This window comes from Lonchura striata, chromosome 3 (genome assembly GCF_050655825.1).
Source record: "Lonchura striata isolate lonStrDom1 chromosome 3, ASM5065582v1, whole genome shotgun sequence".
Classification (NCBI taxonomy): domain Eukaryota; kingdom Metazoa; phylum Chordata; class Aves; order Passeriformes; family Estrildidae; genus Lonchura; species Lonchura striata.
Genome location: NC_140705.1, coordinates 55,154,390 through 55,172,602, shown reverse-complemented (window position 1 = coordinate 55,172,602; position 18,213 = coordinate 55,154,390). Strand labels below are relative to the sequence as shown.

At 41.1% G+C, this 18,213-nt stretch overlaps 1 long non-coding RNA gene across 1 annotated transcript; it reads left to right on the top strand.

Annotated features, from left to right (window-relative positions):
* The first annotated feature begins 246 nt into the window (after window positions 1–246).
* On the top strand, window positions 247–16,510 carry LOC146767902 (uncharacterized). Its single transcript, XR_014953755.1, has 3 exons — window positions 247–6,797; window positions 9,710–9,729; window positions 11,942–16,510. It is a non-coding gene; the product is annotated as an uncharacterized LOC146767902 (long non-coding RNA).
* Window positions 16,511–18,213: the final 1,703 nt, after the last annotated feature.

Genomic DNA, 18,213 nt, shown 5'->3' with positions numbered 1-18,213 from the left:
GGAGGGGAGGAGAGGAGAAGGAGAAGAAGGAGAAGGAGAAGGAGAAGGAGAAGGAGAAGGAGAAGGAGAAGGAGAAGGAGAAGGAGAAGGAGAAGGAGAAGGAGAAGGAGAAGGAGAAGGAGAAGGAGAAGGAGAAGGAGAAGGAGAAGGAGAAGGAGAAGGAGAAGGAGAAGGAGAAGGAGAAGGAGAAGGAGAAGGAGAAGGAGAAGGAGAAGGAGAAGGAGGAGGAGAAGGAGGAGGAGGAGGAGGAGGAGGAGGAGAAGGAGGAGGAGGAGGAGGAGGAGGAGGAGGAGGAGGAGAAGGAAGAGGAGAAGGAGAAGGAGAAGGAGAAGGAGAAGGAGAAGGAGAAGGAGAAGGAGAAGGAGAAGGAAAAGGAAAAGGAAAAGGAAAAGGAAAAGGAAAAGGAAAAGGAAAAGGAAAAGGAAAAGGAAAAGGAAAAGGAAAAGGAAAAGGAAAAGGAAAAGGAAAAGGAAAAGGAAAAGGAAAAGGAAAAGGAAAAGGAAAAGGAAAAGGAAAAGGAGCTAGATGAACTTCTATGTTAGTACAAATGGCAGCTATAGCTCCTAGAGAGTGCCAAACTGAATTTCAAAGATAGGAACTGCCCCGTCCTTTAACCCTTAGCTCTTCTGCTGCTCTTCCGGTCAAAGCTTAGCTCCCCCTGTCTTCCCTGGGCAGGAAACCACAGTGAACACTGGCATGCCCAGCTTCCATCCAACACAAAGCAGAAAGCCAGGCAGCTATACATAAATGGCCACGGTTTATCTGTTCTTTGGATACATGTGGCTTGCAGGTTCTGATGCAGCACGAAGCACATGCCTCAGGTCTGTACTCATCAGCAAGTTTAAACAAATCTACATTGTACTGAATGTGTACGTCCCTGTGGAGCAAGCACTGAAAGTGAGCATTTACTGATTTTCTAAGCATTGACTAAGTGAATTAGGTATGGATTGTTAGATCCACTAGTGAGAGTCTGACTTGTCCTTCTTTGTAAAGGCTAGTAAACTTATTGATTTCACATTTTTGCCTATTCTTTTCTGACGTTTCATTCATACAAAACTACTAATTTATTATATGTTCATATATGCAGTAAATGACCCTGTAAAGAGAACAGCAATCAGAAGGAAAAGCTATAGCATTTCAGTAGTGTTTCACATCCTACTTAATATCTGTCATGGGTTTCACACAGTATCTTCTGCATTAGTTGAACAACCTGATGCACAGCCCTAAGCAAGCTAAGTCTAAGACACCTTCCTTCCCCATCTACACCTCTGGTAGCTCCCAAGCCCTCACTTTTCAGGAACATTGCAGGAAAGAGTTTATATTACAGTTCAGGATTTCCTAACTCTGACATGAAAAATATTATTTTCTCCAGGTGACAGATTTGAAAGACAAAGCATGTTGTGCTGCTGTACTTTTCTCTCCAAGTTTGACTTTCATCTTAATTTTTATACTAAATTCCTAAGCAGGTCCTGTATATTAGCTTACTAGCTATATTACTGTCTTTCTCCACTAACAATTAAACAATCATTGTCTGTTTTAAACTCATCAAAGGAAAGGGAATTCTTTTCAATAAGACAAATAATCCTGGATTAGATTGGATCAGAACTTTGCCATTTTACTTATTGTGATTTAATATTATATTCACTGTATACCAATTACCTACTTAGAACATTATGATGACGGGATTTTATAATCAGGGATTTGTGATTTCCTACATAAAAATTACCATCAAAACTTGATATTTTATTCTTCAGGAGGATGAGTCTAGCTGTATGGAGATCAAGGTAAAAAAAGAAGGGGTTAATTGTGTTTAGACTATGCATGTGTGGATAATGCTCCTGGCTGCCAATCCATTTTAAAAGGAGGAGACAAGACACAAAGGCTGCTTCACTGCTGTTGTTGAGGTTGGACAAAAGAGCAGTACAGAGATAGAACAGCTCCTTCACAGCTAAAGACCATTCTCAATTCTCCCTCTCTCTCATTCTTATCTCCCTCTCAGGTTACTGCATTTTCTGTTCCCCTCATGCCATTGCAGTAGTGCTGAGGACAAGTGAGATAATGCTTGGCCCAAATCCAGGCAATCATTTTGGAGTAATTAGTTTAGGTACTGCACACCCTGCCCATACCTTTTTTTTTTTTTTTTTCCTTTCAGGTAGGTATCAAATTGCTCATATTACCTGATTACCTGCCTGCATGTGGTTGGCCAGCCCCAAGGTGCAGGTAAAGCTCTTCCCCAGGTAACAAGTGAAGGTTTAATAGAATGTATCAGTTTGTTTTGATAAATTTGGCTCTGCTGCAACCATTTATTTTTCCTCATGCTGCTGCATTCAATCTCCCTTTTGCAGCTCAGCCTTTTTAGAACATTTAGCCCAAGAACATAGTCTGTGTTGTGATGACCTTGGAGCTGCTGTTAATTCTGACATTGGTTTTTTGTTCCTCCATTTATTTGGAGAGCTGGGAAAAAGCAGTGTACATTTTTAGGGCTGAACAATTTTTCGTTCTGAGAAACTCTGGGCACAAGCAGCTGGGTGTACACTTTTCAGGTGGATGTGAGGGTTTTTAAAGGTACACAGACTGCACATCTCCTGTCTTCCCACTGCTTTCATGGAAATTCAGCAGTTATGAGTCAGAAACACACACTGAGTTCTCACATGAGAAATGCTGCACAGAGACAGAGGATGGCTGACATTGGCATGCACTGTATGCTGATGGCCTCCTTGCTTGGGCAACATTTCTGCACCTTTTGTTCCTTCCCTGCTCCATCCAGGGATTCCTGATCAACCCTTTTCCATGCCTCCCCATGCACCCCTCTAGCCCAGGGTCTCTTTGACCCAAACTCCTGTCCCAAGTGTACCTTGAGCAGCAGTAATGTCTTGCCCATGGCTCTTTGCCTACACACATGCTCCCTGACCATGGGGACCTTTCAGAGAACAGGGAGGAGCTATGTTCCACCTTTTTCTCTCCTCACCCCTCTACTACAAATGTGAGCAGGGTGCAGCTTTAGGCCAGCTGTGAAGGTAGCCTTGAGCTATGGATATATTTCCAAAAGGAATTGGTGTGAGGTTGCTAACAGCTTCACAAAGACAAGAAAAAAGCTAAAGAACTGTTGGATGTTAAAAGGCTTCCAGCCAATACTGGCCTGGATCAGATACAGATTGGCAGCCTTGAGGAGCATGGCTCCAATTTCCCATTACCAATTCCCCTGAGCTGCTCAGGCTCCCATGGTGAAAGCTCTAATTTAGGACAGATCCTGTAGGTCTGTCTTGTTTTTTTCCTCTCTGCTTTATTTCCAATTTTTAGCAGCAAGTCCATGAAGCCTTGCAGCCAGATGCCCACTGGCTCTCAGGTGAATATAAGTAGGCATCCTGACAATAGTCCAGCTCAAGACCTAAAGCTGCAGTCACTACTTAAATTCCTAGAAATCAGAGCAAATTCCAGTCCCATTTCACCTAGCTGATTAGCTTTGCAATCAGTGCGTGAAAGAATTTGAACTCGGCAGCTACTCAGAACTGAATAGCATAACCCAGGCCATGGGAATAAAACAGTGGGAAGACAATTATGTTCCTTTATACAACTGATTGCAAGAAAATGGTCCCATATATTTTCAGTTATAATTTGATTAAAATATGGGCAAAGAGACTCAATCTGTTCTTGCAAGAAAAGGTAACTATGTGCATACAATACTGTTCAAGAGAGATGTTGATAATTCAGTGTTACTTGATTTCTTTAGAAGAAGGCCAGGTTCTGAGCTGGCATTAACAGATTATTTCCTTCAAAGTTGGCAGAGCTGTGATGATTGCAACAGCTGAAAGTCTTGCTTTGCACTGCATCAATGCTATTATAATTACTGTTTTCATCCAGTAAAACTAAGTAGATCAACATGGTCATGGCTGGCTCCAGTTATTCAGCAGCATATCAGAAAGTGGATGTAACCCTCCTGTGGACAAGGGTCTAGGAACAGGCTCCTCCTGCTAGTGGACACAGTAGGAGAACAAAGGCATGTTTAAGGTGAAGAGATGGGAGGAGCTGCTCTTCCTGCTGCCCTTGCAGCAACCAAGGGAATAAAGGGGAAGGAGCATGGCTGCTTCCAAAGAATTTGTACAGTCTCCATGGCCAGTGGTACCTGCACCCACATCTCGCCCTGTGCCAGCGCCAGGCAGGCAGGTCCTGGGGGAGGTTGTGTGGGTCCAGGCAGCCCCTCCAAGGCATCATGCCCACTACCTATAGACCAGAACCAGCTGGATGAGCATGCTGGGAAAACATTACCATCATAGGGGTGCCTTCATCCCCTGTTGGGTTCTCTGGGCTCTTTATAACTGAGGCAAAATGGTGAAGCAGGCTCCTGATATTACCTGCAAGGCCTCAATTTTGCTACTTTCTTCTAGCAAAATAAATGCTCATGGTTTCTCTATTCCTTTTGTCTCCTTTCTGAGCTCTTCAAGTTTTTTTAAGAATCCATACAAATGCATTTGATGGATGCACTTTCTGGCAAAATGTTAGAAAGGTAAATAATGCATGTAGTTGTTTTTCAGATAATGATGCCATATCTGAAGCACAATTACAAAATATCAAGATGAGTTCATGGGCCAATAAAGAAATCTAGAAAAGCTCAAAGAAATGTTGAAGTGTGGATTATCTTGCCCTCTAACCCACTACATGGCATGATAGCAAGTTAGAAAGGTAACACAATGATTTTTAGTTTAAATAAATAGAATTAGCAGTGGATAATCCAAGTTTTGTCACTGATGCTAAGCTAACTAGCAATATTTTTTTTTTTTCTCACCAAAAACAGTGTTAGCTCTTGGGGAAGATATACTTCTTGACAAATAATCTGAACGCAATGTTATAATCTAGACACTACTTTGGATACTTATGACATTAATATTAATGGCACATGGGTGGCATTAATAATTGCAAGTAATTTTTCAATGGTTTGTAAGGACATAGGATCATGACGGAATTTGGTTTTGTAGCCAGTCCAGAACATTATATTGCATATATTTTACTTTTTTGCTAACCTGCTATTCAATGGAGAGATTAGAAAGGGATGTAAAAACCATCAGACAGAAGGTCTGATGAACCATTCATCTCAATACCCTGTAAAGAGAATTCTCAGCCATCTAAGATGGTTATTGAAGAGGTTCTAGCAGATAAACAGACTGGCAATAAAATCTCTAGAGAAACACTGACTTCCCATCATTTCTAAAGAAATAATGGATTTCAGAGAGCAACGGGTTATGCAGGTGGACCATGTTCAGCACACTATTTCAGTCTCATTGTTGCCCCTGTGTGTTTTTCATTTGCTGGAAAAAAAGAACCTCACATTTAACCTGCTTATAGACCATATTTTGAAAATGGGGTGGGGAAGGACTATCACTTTCTGCCCATTTGCTGTGTTAAAGCAAAAGCAGCAGCTTAAAAATGCATGCTCCCATCTCCATTCACTCATCAGCATTCACATCCCATATAGCTCATGCAGGGAGTATGAAGAGACCCCCTTTAAGCCAAATTTTCACATGTAATCTACCCAGATTTTAAAAAATAAATCGTACTTTTTTTCATCTAAGTGTAGGATATAGGGAGTGTTTGGTCACTTTTCTGTTTCTGTTCAGTTTTTTAAAGTCTGAGATTAATCAGCAAACCTGAGAAAAAGCAAAATTAGGATGCTTTGTAGCTAACTCAGTCATCACTTTGACAATGAAGCAGTGCCTGCTCTGACAACTTCCTATGCCTTCTGTCCTAAATACCTTCTCTACTACATTTTCTTCAAGGAAATCATCTAATTTCATCAGTCCAATATAAACATGACTCCTCTCCTCCTTCTTAGGTCAGAGGGAAGTATTTAATGTGCTGGAACTTACCAGCACTAATCACTTTATTCTTGACAACAAAAATTTTTACAGCAGATCGAAATGGAGGAATCTTGTGCATGTTTGGAGTCATTAAACATATACCCGGGCACCTTCATATCTACAATTCCCAATTAACAAAATCCTGGCAGAGCACAGAGGAAGCTTGCAATCCAATTCTGTAAATATTCATCCACGTGGGAAGGGCTGCACAGCTGAGTGGCCTTAGTGAGTTTACTGCCAATAGTCATGTGCATAAAAAGTTCCCTATGTGCTTAAGCACTTGGACGAATCCTAATCTTTGCCTGTGCTGTTTATAAGTGTCTGATATGAAGAACAGTTCTGAGACATTTCATCACTTGTCAGATTTTTGTAAATTATCTTAAGTTTTCATTATTTCAGTAGTTTCCATGTTTACATGTAGACACAGCAGATAGGTCATGGTATTTGACTTTGCACTTCTTTTTTAATTAGTTTTGCTGACCAGGGACCCACTGTTGTTGAAACAGATGTTGCAGCCCAATAATAGCTCTCAGCTGCCAAGAGCAAACTATGGAACTCAGCCCTTGCCATGCAGAACAAATGAGTGCAATAAGGGGCCCATGAGCTCCAGACAGCAGAAACACTCCACAACATGTGTGTTTACCAGCTCTATCTCAAGGCACATAAAATTTAACATACATAGGCACATAACATACTTTTCTTTCTCATTTAAAATATAACAAATGAGGGATAATTTCTCAGAAATGCACATAATGCCACAGAATAAATGCATTCTTTTTGTTCCTTTGTCTTGTATATTTGTTTAACTAACTTAATTTGTCTCTGAGTCACATGCAGCACAGATCAGACAAGCTCTTCCAGACCTGAGAAGACTGAGTGAAACTCAACCTAAGAGCTCAAATCAAGCTTCCAACCAGTCATGTCTGATTCAGATAGGCACAGAAGGTAACTATAACACTTGCTCTCTATGGCAAAAATTATTTAGCTCCTCTATAAACACTTTGGTTTTCCTTTAGAAGGACTGAGGTATTCAGCCAAAGTGATGTTGATCTTAAATCAATACCCTCATCTGTGATAACCAGACTCCCTTTTTTTCTTACATATTGAATTATTACTGTCTAGCCCACTGTTTCTTTGTAACCTGCCTAAGTCCTTTATGCTATGTCTTTCACCTAAGAGTTATTCAGTACTATTAGCTCTTCTTCTGTATAACTCATTTCATAACAATATTACATAGATCAGGCACAGTGTTGATCTCTGGACATGTCTTTGTACCTGTTTGTCTTTCAACAAGAGCATTACTGTCTTTCTTAAGTTGAATGGCTGAATAGTATATTAATTTATTCTTAGACGTATTGCTATTGTAGCAAAAATGCATTTCTGTAAAGATTTCTAGCCCATCTGCAAAAGTAGGAGCATCAGTAGGCATGGCTATTTAACAACAGGAGAAAGCAGTCTTGAAAAGCAATGATGCTTATGCAGTGCTGGTGGAGAGAAAATTAGGCAACAGCTTATGGTGTAACATGGTGTAAAATTCCAAAACAAACCAAGAACCCATAATTCACATGGTTACAAAAATCACATCCACACAAAGTCTCAGGTAAGGTTCAATTTAGGAAATTGTTCATTTTTTCGTGTTTAAATTTATTTTAAATGTCATTGTAATTCATCCCAAAAACTTTTCTGGGATCTCAGCATTATTATTTAAAACTATCAGAAGTGTTTAAAGTGGATAAACATCAGCGTTAAGAAAGGCCACCCAACACAGACCTGGCTATAGGAATAAAGGGATAAATCCATCTTCCCATCATCTCTCCCCACCTCAATCCCTTGTGCCCTTGCAACCACAGCATGAATGGCTGCTTACAAAAGGTTTAGGCAGACCAGCAGCCAAACTTGGCTCACCCAAAGACCACTCAGCCTCTGAGGACAGCATGAAAGGAGCACCAGCACGGGCAGCCAAAGGAACCATTCATGGGGACACCTTTTCTCTGCCAGGGTATCCCTGGTGCTCAGCAGCAACAGGAACAAGCTGATGAGGACTCAACTGAATGAGGAGTCTGCAGTTTTCTCATGTCCTCTGCAGCTGAAAGAAGGTGGCAGCAATATTTGTATATCCACTAGATCTTTAAGATCTTGATTTCGATGGGCATTTGTGGGCACAGCAAAAACAGTATGAAAACAGTATGAAAAGAGAAGGATTTAGAACAAATACTGGCTCAGGAACATTTTTCTAACACATATATAATATATAATTCTGTCTAGTAAACTAAGTACCTCACGGATTAAAAAGCTTGTTCAGTCCTGGTCTGGACAAAGCACAGTAGACCACGGAAGTCACACCCTTTCTGATTCTCTTGACAAACACAGTTTTCCCTGTTCATAGTGATTGAGAATGTTGCTCTAAAGATCATTTTCCAACCTCACTGTTTTGATCATGTTACAGTTGTCTCTCTTTGCCTCTCTGCCTCATCAAACAAGCTAGCAGGCTTCATTTCACAGCCTGCTCTTGTCTTGGAGTTAGCACCAAGAACTCAGCTCTCCCCTAATCCGTCTGTTTTCAGTTTTTTCATTTGTAAGCAACCACATCTGCATGACTCCTGACATTGGAAAGAGTTTGCTCTAAACATCCACAAAGTCAGTTTGCTTTCAGACCTTTTCTTAAAACTCCTGTGCCCTTGTGCTTACGGCAGAAACCAGTGAGACTTCTGATGGTCTGAGACCTCTGCTCATCTGCCTGACAGACCCTGCCTCCACTTGTACTACCTCTGCAGTGCCTTTATCCTGTGGTTGTTAGCACTTGATACCACAGTCTATGTTGGTGACAAAGCCAACCAAGGGTGCTCCTGATTTACCCCTGACTCAAGCAGGAATGAGCTCCAGATCAGTCAAACAATGTGCTGTAGTCTGTAGTAGCTTCCCAGGCAGAAGGTGCCTACGGACCCCTACAAGCCAGATCTCTTTCAGCTAGTCCTGTCTGAGCTCCCAAAGCGTGATGCATTCTCTTCAGAGGACAATGGCACTTGAACAACATTTTGAGACACTAGCATGGAAACAATCCCCATCCCATCACGTAGAATAGAAAGCTTTGAAATGAACTGGGGAACTTTCCACTCTTGAAACAATTTTCTCCACTGTTCTACAAAAAGGAGCACACTCATTTTGCTTGGGAATGACTGCATACACACATTCCCTGGAAGAAAAAGAGTGAGAGGAAGGAAGACAAAGGAAAAAAGAAATGAAGTAGGTGGGAGAGAGGGAAGGAGGTAAAGAAAAGAGAAATTAAGAGTATCCTGCATATCTCTGAATGGCAGAAAAGCATCTGGGTCATGTCTATAGCAGAGAGAATAAGGATCACATTTCCAGAGACACATAAACATTAGTCTTAAGACAGAAAGTATGATTCATTTTTCTATCCTAAAAGAAAAGGTATCATTTGGCCTCTCTGCCAGCAAAGTAGACAAACTGTATTGCAGACGTATAGGTAATAAAACAGTTTTCTCCTCCACTTTTATTTTGTTGATGGTTGCTGAGCATGTGTGGGGCTGGGTCCTGGAGCAGTGCAGCAGATTGGCTACAGGCTCCTGGAGTGGGCAAGCACAGAGAGATCAGCACTGCACGCCAAGGTCGAGTGCCATGCAGAGTAGTTTAACACTGTAATCTTAGTCTACCAATAACTGGCCTACTGCTGGGGAAGTCTGACACAGATACCTGACTCTGCAGGCACATGTCTTCAGTTTAACGTGGTAAAGGATGCCAAAGGGAATGTAGTGTAGCAAGATGGGAATGGGAATCAGTATAATATATGAGGGCAATAAATATGTACTGATTTTTGCTTTTCTCTATTTAACACACAGAGCTGCAGCAGCATTTAAAGGTATGTAACTTGTTTCTGCATATGTGGGCTTTTAAGTACAATATGTATTCTTTATGAACATGCATTGAACATTTAAAAATCCATGCATTCTTCTGCGTCTTGCCTATTAAAAGTGGATTAGAAATTAATTCAGCATTTCGGCTTTGAGTGTAAGACAGTAACTAACTGAAAGCAATTATGAAGAATTCTCCTTTACTAGCAAACTATTCTCTTAATGTTTTCCTTGAGGCCTTTGTTTTTTTGGAGGGTCTTTTTTTTCCTGCTTGTGGAGCAGCTGGAGGAGGTCAGCCCAGGAGCCAGATTTCAGCCTGGAGAGTAGCACAAGGCTGTTAAAGGAAAGCAGTTTCCCTGTTCCTCAGAGAATTGTCTACATTCTTTTCTGCTACAGCTAGGTGTGCAGTCAGGCATTTTTATCATTCTTCCCTAGCACTGTATTATAGAACTTCTGAATTTTTATATTTTGAAATCTATCCTGTTTCCCTGATGCTGTTCCATTCCAAGTTGCTGGCATCCATGAACACATGTAATAAAACCCAGGAGATATTTTCAAGGACACTTGTTTTTCTTCCCTGAACTGCACTTACAATTATAAAACTTTCAATTTCCCTCCTGGCTCTACCATGGTTTCACAATACATAAGGAAAACAGTGATAATAAAGCATCTTTTCATTCCAGCATTTTCTCTGGCCTGCATGTCACGGTCAGCCAGAACAAAAGCCAAAATTCTGAGTTTCTCCACCAGAAGCAGGCTCCAAGACCACTCTTAATATCAGAGAAGGACTGAGCATAAAGAAAGGCAACATTTCAACATGAGGAAAAATCCCTCAGTTAGGTTAGAGGGGCATTTTCTTCAGGAATTTTGGTGAAGGTTGTCTTTTAGGCATAATAACAAGGAAATTAAATGGATCATCAAGAATAAGGTGGCAAAGGATCCTGCACTTGGGTCCCAACAATCCCAGGCAGACCCATAGACTAGAGCAGAATGGCTGGAAGGTGGCCCAGTGGAAAAAGACTCGGGAATGCTGGCTGACAGTGGCTGAACATGAGCCAGCAGTGTGCCTGGGAGGCCAAGAAGGCCAGTGGCATCCTTGCCTGTACCAGCAATAGGGTGGCCAGCAGGAGCAGGGCAATGGTTGTCCCTTTGTATTTGGCACTGGTAAGGCTGCACCTCGAGTGCTGTGTCCAGTTTTGGGCCCCTCAATACAAGGAGGACATTGAGGTGCTGGAGCTTGTCAAAGGATCACAGAGCTGGAGAAGAGTCTGGAGAGTAAATCTTATAAGGAGAGTCTGAGGGAGCTGGGGTTGTTTGGCCTGGAGAAAAGGAGGCGCAGGGGAGACCTTATTGCTCTCTACAACTGCCTGAAGGGAGGCTGTAGCCAGGTGAGGGGTTGGCCTCTTCTCCCAGCTAACAAGTGATGGGATGGGAGGAAAAGGCCTCAAGGTGCACCAGGAGAGGTTCAGGTTGGACTTCAGTCAACCTGAAAGGTTGAAGGGGTGATTAAGCACTGGAACAGGCTGTCCAGAGAGGTGGTGGAGTCACCGTCTCTGAAAGTGTTCAAGAAAGACTGGATGTGATGTGGTTTAGTTGAGATGGTGGTTCTTGGCTAAAGGTTGTGCTCAGTGATATTGGAGGTCTTTTCCAGCCTTACAGATTCTATGATTCTATTCTATTCTAAGAAAATTCTGTAGGATTTCTACCCACCCCTACCTCCCCTCCTCCAGTGCCCAGCAAGGAAATGTTTTCATAAATTAACTATTTTTTCTTATTAGAAGTGACTTGATCTATAGAACATGTAGGCCTGGAGCAATGCAGAGTTATGTGAAAGTTGATAGCAGAAAACAAAGGAAAAGAGAGAATTAAAAGCAAGATGAGGAAAGTAGATAGGATGCCAACTATTTATGTGGCATGCCCAGTGGAAGTCAATGGGTCTTTCAACATTCATCTAAACCATTTTTAATGTATTTTTGAATTAAACTAAACAAGCCGTGTTTTGTTTTGGGGAAGGCACACTGAACTCATTGTCTCCATCATACCAGCAGAATTAATTATAATTAAAATTTAAACATAAGAGATGATCTCATATTAATTCTTGGAGAAACGATGCACAGTTTTCCCTTCCAAAAATTGGAGTTTCTTACCCACATCTATAGTTAAGTTTCTGTTGCACACAAACACAACATAGCAAAGGGGCTTCCTTTTTCTCCTCTACAGATCTCCCACAATAGCCTGTCCAGCAGAACCACAGCAGTCACCTTGCATTTTGGTCGTGCTGTTTTGCCCACAGAGGGAGAGCCATGCTCAGGTATCGCCTTGCACAGGCACACCACGTGGGGAATAATGACATTAATCAATACCTCCATCCCGGAAAGAACTCAGAATAAAATCTGCCAAGAGAATCCAAACTTCACCCAAGAGGAGGTTTCAGTGCGCTGTCTGCTGCCCTGGGCTGCCCTCTGAAGGCTGAAGCTAAATCCACAACTCTGGATGAAAAGCATTCGTCTGGCCCTGAGCAAATTACTTGGAATGAAACTCCAAAGTTTTGCTGCTAGGGAACACCGGAAAAACAGAACTAGGAGAGTGTCATTTGCAAAGGTTTTCAAGGTAAAAAAAAAGATAGCCTGAGGGGGACTGTATGTGGGACAGCTGCTCCCTGTCCCTACATAAACAAAAACCCTGCAACTCCAAAGAAAAGTGAAATGTCAAAAACTGTTTGCCTGATGTATACTTTTTAAAAATTGATTGTAGATATGGTGAAAACAAGGATTACTTTAAAAAAATGTTGGCACTTAATTAGTAAGTTAAGGTGCACTATTCTGCTTTTTGTTAGTTTGAAGCTAAGTATGAGTTGGCACTTTATAAGAAAATCTGACTTGTACTGCCCTGATGCTGTCCTTCCCTATGGCTGCATTGCAGAGGAATTTCAACTGTCCACCCCACAGCAGGGACAGGCCTCTTTGTCCCTACCTACTTGAACACATCTACAGCAAGGCTTTGTATATACTTACCATGTTTACTCTTCATGTTCATTCATAGTTTTCTCCAATAATGTTTCTTCTTGTTCACATTTGTAAAAATAAAACATTTCAGCAACAGTTTGCTCATCAGGAGGATGGAAAACAAAAGCACATATGCTTCAGCAGATATCACACAGGCTTATCCGCAGCCCACATTGCTGACCAGCTATTCCACACTATTAGAAACATGATTGAAACCATTAGTCCTATTTTAATGAACTCCATGTGCAACTTGAGTTTTTTCTCCTAGAAAAAAATGTCTATCGTATAATCGTACACAACATAATTGAGATAAATCCCAGTTTGGGCTATTTCTCAAATTGTTGGTTTAAGAGAATCCTTTCTTAAAAGACATTTGTGAAAAATAAATACAATTACATATACATTATTGGTTCTGCTTATTGCTTCCAGTAGGCATTAGGAAACACATGTGCATTTGTGTTCATTTATGCAGTGATGCTCACAGCTACAGTGAATTATGGCATGTTACAGCCTTGAATGTACTCTGAACTCAACTGCTTTCTCAGCCTGATTTCCTAAGGAAATTAGTCTTATATCAACATGAGATACTTCAATAACTTCTGAGCCCTTTGGCCTACATTAACTAAATTTGACAAAGTTGATAGAGATCTCAGAGGTAGCAAAGCTCCCACTGGTGTAGGAAAACAGGTGGCAGGCTCAAAGGAAAATCTATTCATACTCTCATACTGGGTATGCTGAAACATGGTTTTGCTCCATATTAGACTTCGGAGCATCCACAAAGAGAGCCCAACTCCTGGTTAAGCACCAGTCTATTTGAAAACCCATCTTGAATTTTGCAAACTACCTGCTTTTGTTTAAAAATAAATGATGAACTGTCTTCTGGTGTGCTCTGTAACAAAGACCTTTTTTTCTCCATTAATTTGTGTGCCAAAATAAGATTTCTACAGCTTACTGGTACCTCTTTTGCACAGCCTGCAGGATTAAACTAGTGCTTCTGTTTCTGCACTATGTAGATGAAATAAGGTGCAGAGAAGTTATATGTGTCCCCTTGAAGATTCTAATATTTGATACAGAAACTGGATCACAAGTCAGTGATGCCTGTTCTGTCTAGTACAAGGATTTAAACCTATACACTGTCTTCTGAATCGGATGGAGAAAAAATAAACTTTAGAAAAGCTAGAAAAGCCTCAAATATTTCTGGACTGAAAAAAGTCTCCTAATAGTGTTTGCCCATGTGGATGCAATTTTACTTCCTCTCCAGTCCCATCAAATCCAATAGCAACACACTACACAAAACAAAACAGTTTGAGGTAGGTTTTATCTATACTTTCAAATGAAGGGTCTAGCTGTCTACACTACTGGTGAGCTAAACCCTCTTGTTTTATCCCTAAAAAATCTACAGTCTATAGTGCTCTCTGGGCTGACAGGTTCTTCCCCATCTGAATCCCAAGGCAGGGGAACTTTGATCAGAGGAACTATATTGCAGCTGGTGCGTAGGAAACACAAAACAGGATCCTGCATTTTCTCTGCACACTGTTATTTTGTGGATTACTATAGGGTACTAATACACCTATCAACAAAAGTATGTCAGAAAAACAGCAGTTACAAGTCATGGAGCCTATATGACAACATGAAGCCTAGTGGAAGTTAAAGGTAAGGCCTTTAGCTTTCATGGACATTGATCTGAATGTCTAAATGGAGCAAGCTTGAATTTCTGGTTTCCTCTTGTGTTACAGAAACAAATAACTGTTTGCAAAAGGAAACTGTCTGTATATAGCAGAGTCTTTACTGACAGCTGAGGAGGAAGACATGCCTGTAACTGTCTCTTAGTAGCCTACAGGTATCACATTTGACACGTGAGAGCACAAATAAGTTCAGCTGAACATAAAAGTTCTCCCATACTTAAGGTGCAATGATCATTGAGAAAGAAGCAGTCTGACCAAAGCTGTGCACTTGTCAGCTGAGTATCTTGACCTTAAGAACTTGAAAAAAATATTTCACTAACAGAAGATAATCTGTCAGAAGATATTTATAATTCAGTATTTAACCCATTTTTTAAATTACTATGACTTGAATTGCAGTAACTCCAACTGAGATGAGGCCCAGATGCCAGGCACTGTGCAAACACCTAATAAGAAACTGCAGCTGCTCTAAGTCACACACATCCTGATCCTGCAAATGTTTAGGACTGTGTTTAACTTTACTACTGTCAGTATTAATGGAGTTGCTCAGAGAACTAAAGGTAAAGGGAAGAGACCAACAAGAGCCAGAGATTTAGAGACTGAAGTGTTTAGGTGTCTAATTCCCAATGGTCTCAAGATGTTAATGTGCATCTGGCCTTATACAACTTACTGACTTTAACAAATTTAAACAGACTCAAAGTATGTGTGCACATTTACATCCTTGTCTTGCATACCACTGAAAAGCTATCTCCAAAATGCCTTTTAAAATGTCTCTGCATTAGCTTTTATGTTCATTTTTTAACTGAAACACCAAAATTATCTGAATATTTGAATTGCACTTAGGTGCAATTTTCTTCAGTTTCTTTCAGGACACAGTGCAGTCATGTCCTTAATGCCATTTGCTTAGCCCTCCGTGTCCTGAGGTCTGTTGGTAACTTATCAAGTGAGTGAAACGCTGTTCTGTTCTACTGTGCTTGTCATTACCCAAAGGAAATACTTTTGTTACACTGAAGCTTCAGGCAGGAGAGAGGCTCTCCCTTGCTACAGCCACTGTCCATAGCAGTATTTCAAAGATCACTGTTGATTAAGAGAATGGAGACATTTCTTCTGTTCTCCTATTCTTATTCCCCCCTCTCCCTTCTGATGAGGGTGCAGGCTGAAATCCCCCTGCTAGCCACATTCTCCCCTGTTTGCTTCCTCTCTTCTCTCACTTTTTAAAAAATAGTTTTCTTTCAAGTCCTCTACAGTTACAGTATTTTGGCCATCAAAGTCCCCTCCCAGCCATTTTCATTTACCTTGTGACTCTGACCCTTTGTAAGGCTGAGGATTTTCAGAGTAAACTGATCCGTGAGGTCCCCAAGGATGTTATTCTCATTTATTCACTCAGCCCTTTGAATGGAGCAGCCTGGGGTTGGCAGCGGTTCAGCAGCCCTGCATTCAGAGAGCACACAATCCTTTTTCTTTCAGGGGCCTTTCAAAATAAGGCCCAAGGTTTGCCGAGGAGCTTGAAGGTCTGTCAGTCATGCAGCAAGTTACATTTCACCCCCAGCCACCACTGAAAGTGAAGAGCAGAGAAGGGATAAGAGCAAGAAGCTCACAGTAAATCAAAAGGAGGATCCCTCCCTTCCTTGCTAGTGTGGCTTACTCTGGAGACATCCATGTCTGCTGCTACTGGGCCCCCACCAACCTAGCACGGGCCCTGACCCCCAGGAGCAGGGCAGAGCATGGTCTCTACAGGAACAGCTGTACAATGGACACTCCCTTTCTCCAGGTGCTCCACGGGCTGATGGCACCTCCAGTGCCATCTGTGCATCCACTGGCGGTCATTACCTCTGACAGCTGGCCATCCTTTTCGGGAGGGAAAAGGCCCCTTCTTTGCATTTTCATTGCAAAATGTTTGGGAATTGTCCCCTGGGACTGATAAGACAGAGACACGTCTGTGAGTGTCCCAGAGGGAGGGAGGGCTATAGGAAAAGGCTCATGGTTATGTACCACTGTACCTGCCAACTGGTGTGTCACAAACGGCTAAAATTACCAGCTGGTCAATTATCTGATTAAAGAGAGCCTTTCATTTGAGATTAAAAGGAAAAAAAAAAAAAAAAGAAAGAGAGGAGAAAAAAAGAAAAAGGAAAGAAAAAGCTAACCCTGGCTGAAAGCAATACCTCTGCTAGGTTACCAAACTTAGTAGACATTGCGTTCTTTACTTTTTTACTTTTGGCAGTGATGAACAGCAGAGTAAAAAAAAAAAAATCAAGGAACTTGGGGAGATTAAATATTTTGCATTAATCAAACATTTTTCTACATCTCATTTCTCTAACACATCATGTTCTCATTTATCTCCCTGTTCACAAAAAGGCCTTATATTTTAAAAGAAAGAATGACTGCTCATTTTACATATTTCCATTTTAGTTCGACTGATTAAATAAGGAACCTTCTCCAGGAAAGTTATTCAGGTTTCATTAGTTTACAGTTGCCTTGGAATCCCCTTGAATTACAGCGAGCATAAATTAACATTCTGTCAGCTAACATCAGAAGTACCTCTTTAAGGCTCCTGGACTCAACAGCGGCTGCTAAGGTTTGGGAATAAATGTACGATGTGCCGGGGCTTCACCAGCTGGTTAATGACCTGCCGCAGTAGTTATTGGGCCCAAGACGAAGCTGAGGAAGATTAGTTAATCTAGCCAGTCACTGGTGTGCTGACTCGGAGTGCTGAGCAGCGTGGAGTGCATGATTGTAAACTTTATTGTTTGACCTCTGCTGAATTAGGAGCTGGGGCTGGGGAGGGAGCGAGGGAGGGGGCTTAATGTTTTATTAATAACATTTCCAGTGTTTATCCTTTCCTGTTTGAGTAACTGAAAAGGTAATTTCCAAACACAGGAGTCAGCAAAACCGAGTTTCTTTCAAAAAATGCCATGTTCTCTACTCACAAATCAAACAAATATGGTTCGAGCTGCAAATTATTCCTGCATTGCAACAGACAAAACTGGGGTCAAATGTAGTTGTTCTTTTTCATTCATGTCTCTTCACATGGTTCATCCTTCAACTGGCAATCACCAAGCTAGAGATGGAACCCTCCACAGAAGGTTTCATCTACCTCTGCAAGCTACTAGCTCCAAAACCCCTCAAAGTTCAATAAAATTTGAGACTTCCCTGGTTTCACCCATCTCCATTGCATTTGATTTCCTATCCAGGCAATGTGAAAGAGTAACAGGAAGGGAGAGTGTTCATACAAGATTGGCATGGCTATGAAAAAAATAGGTATGTTATTGTAGTTACAGTGCAGCTAAAATGAACTCCATTTTTTAACACATCTTAAATCCTTTCACTTACATGCAACAGTTTACTCTGCTACCCAACCAAAGGCATAGAGACAGTATCTCTTAAGTATGAAATATTTTTATAATGAAACACTCATCTTCTGGATTTCTTCATATGAAGGGAAAAAAGAATGTCTGATGTTAAACATATTTTCCTAGTTGGTTTCTGCTTTGGATAGAGGAAAAAGGATTGGCAGAAAATATATTTCCTTTTTGCTGTTATTCAAATTGTTACAAGACCTGTCTCCTGTCTTTCTCATGATATTGACCAGTACCAGCTTGGGTGGGCATCTGTGGAGTGACCCACCTAATGGAGAAATTTCCTACAGTTCCAGGAGTTGGCTGCATAGATGAAACTTCAATGCATTTATAAAGCTTCCAAAGTTCCTTCATTAATATTTCCTATTTGAACTGAATGTTCCCATTAATTCTAGAAATCTCTTTTTTTTTTTTAATCCTTCAAAATTATTTGCATTATGTTCCAAAAT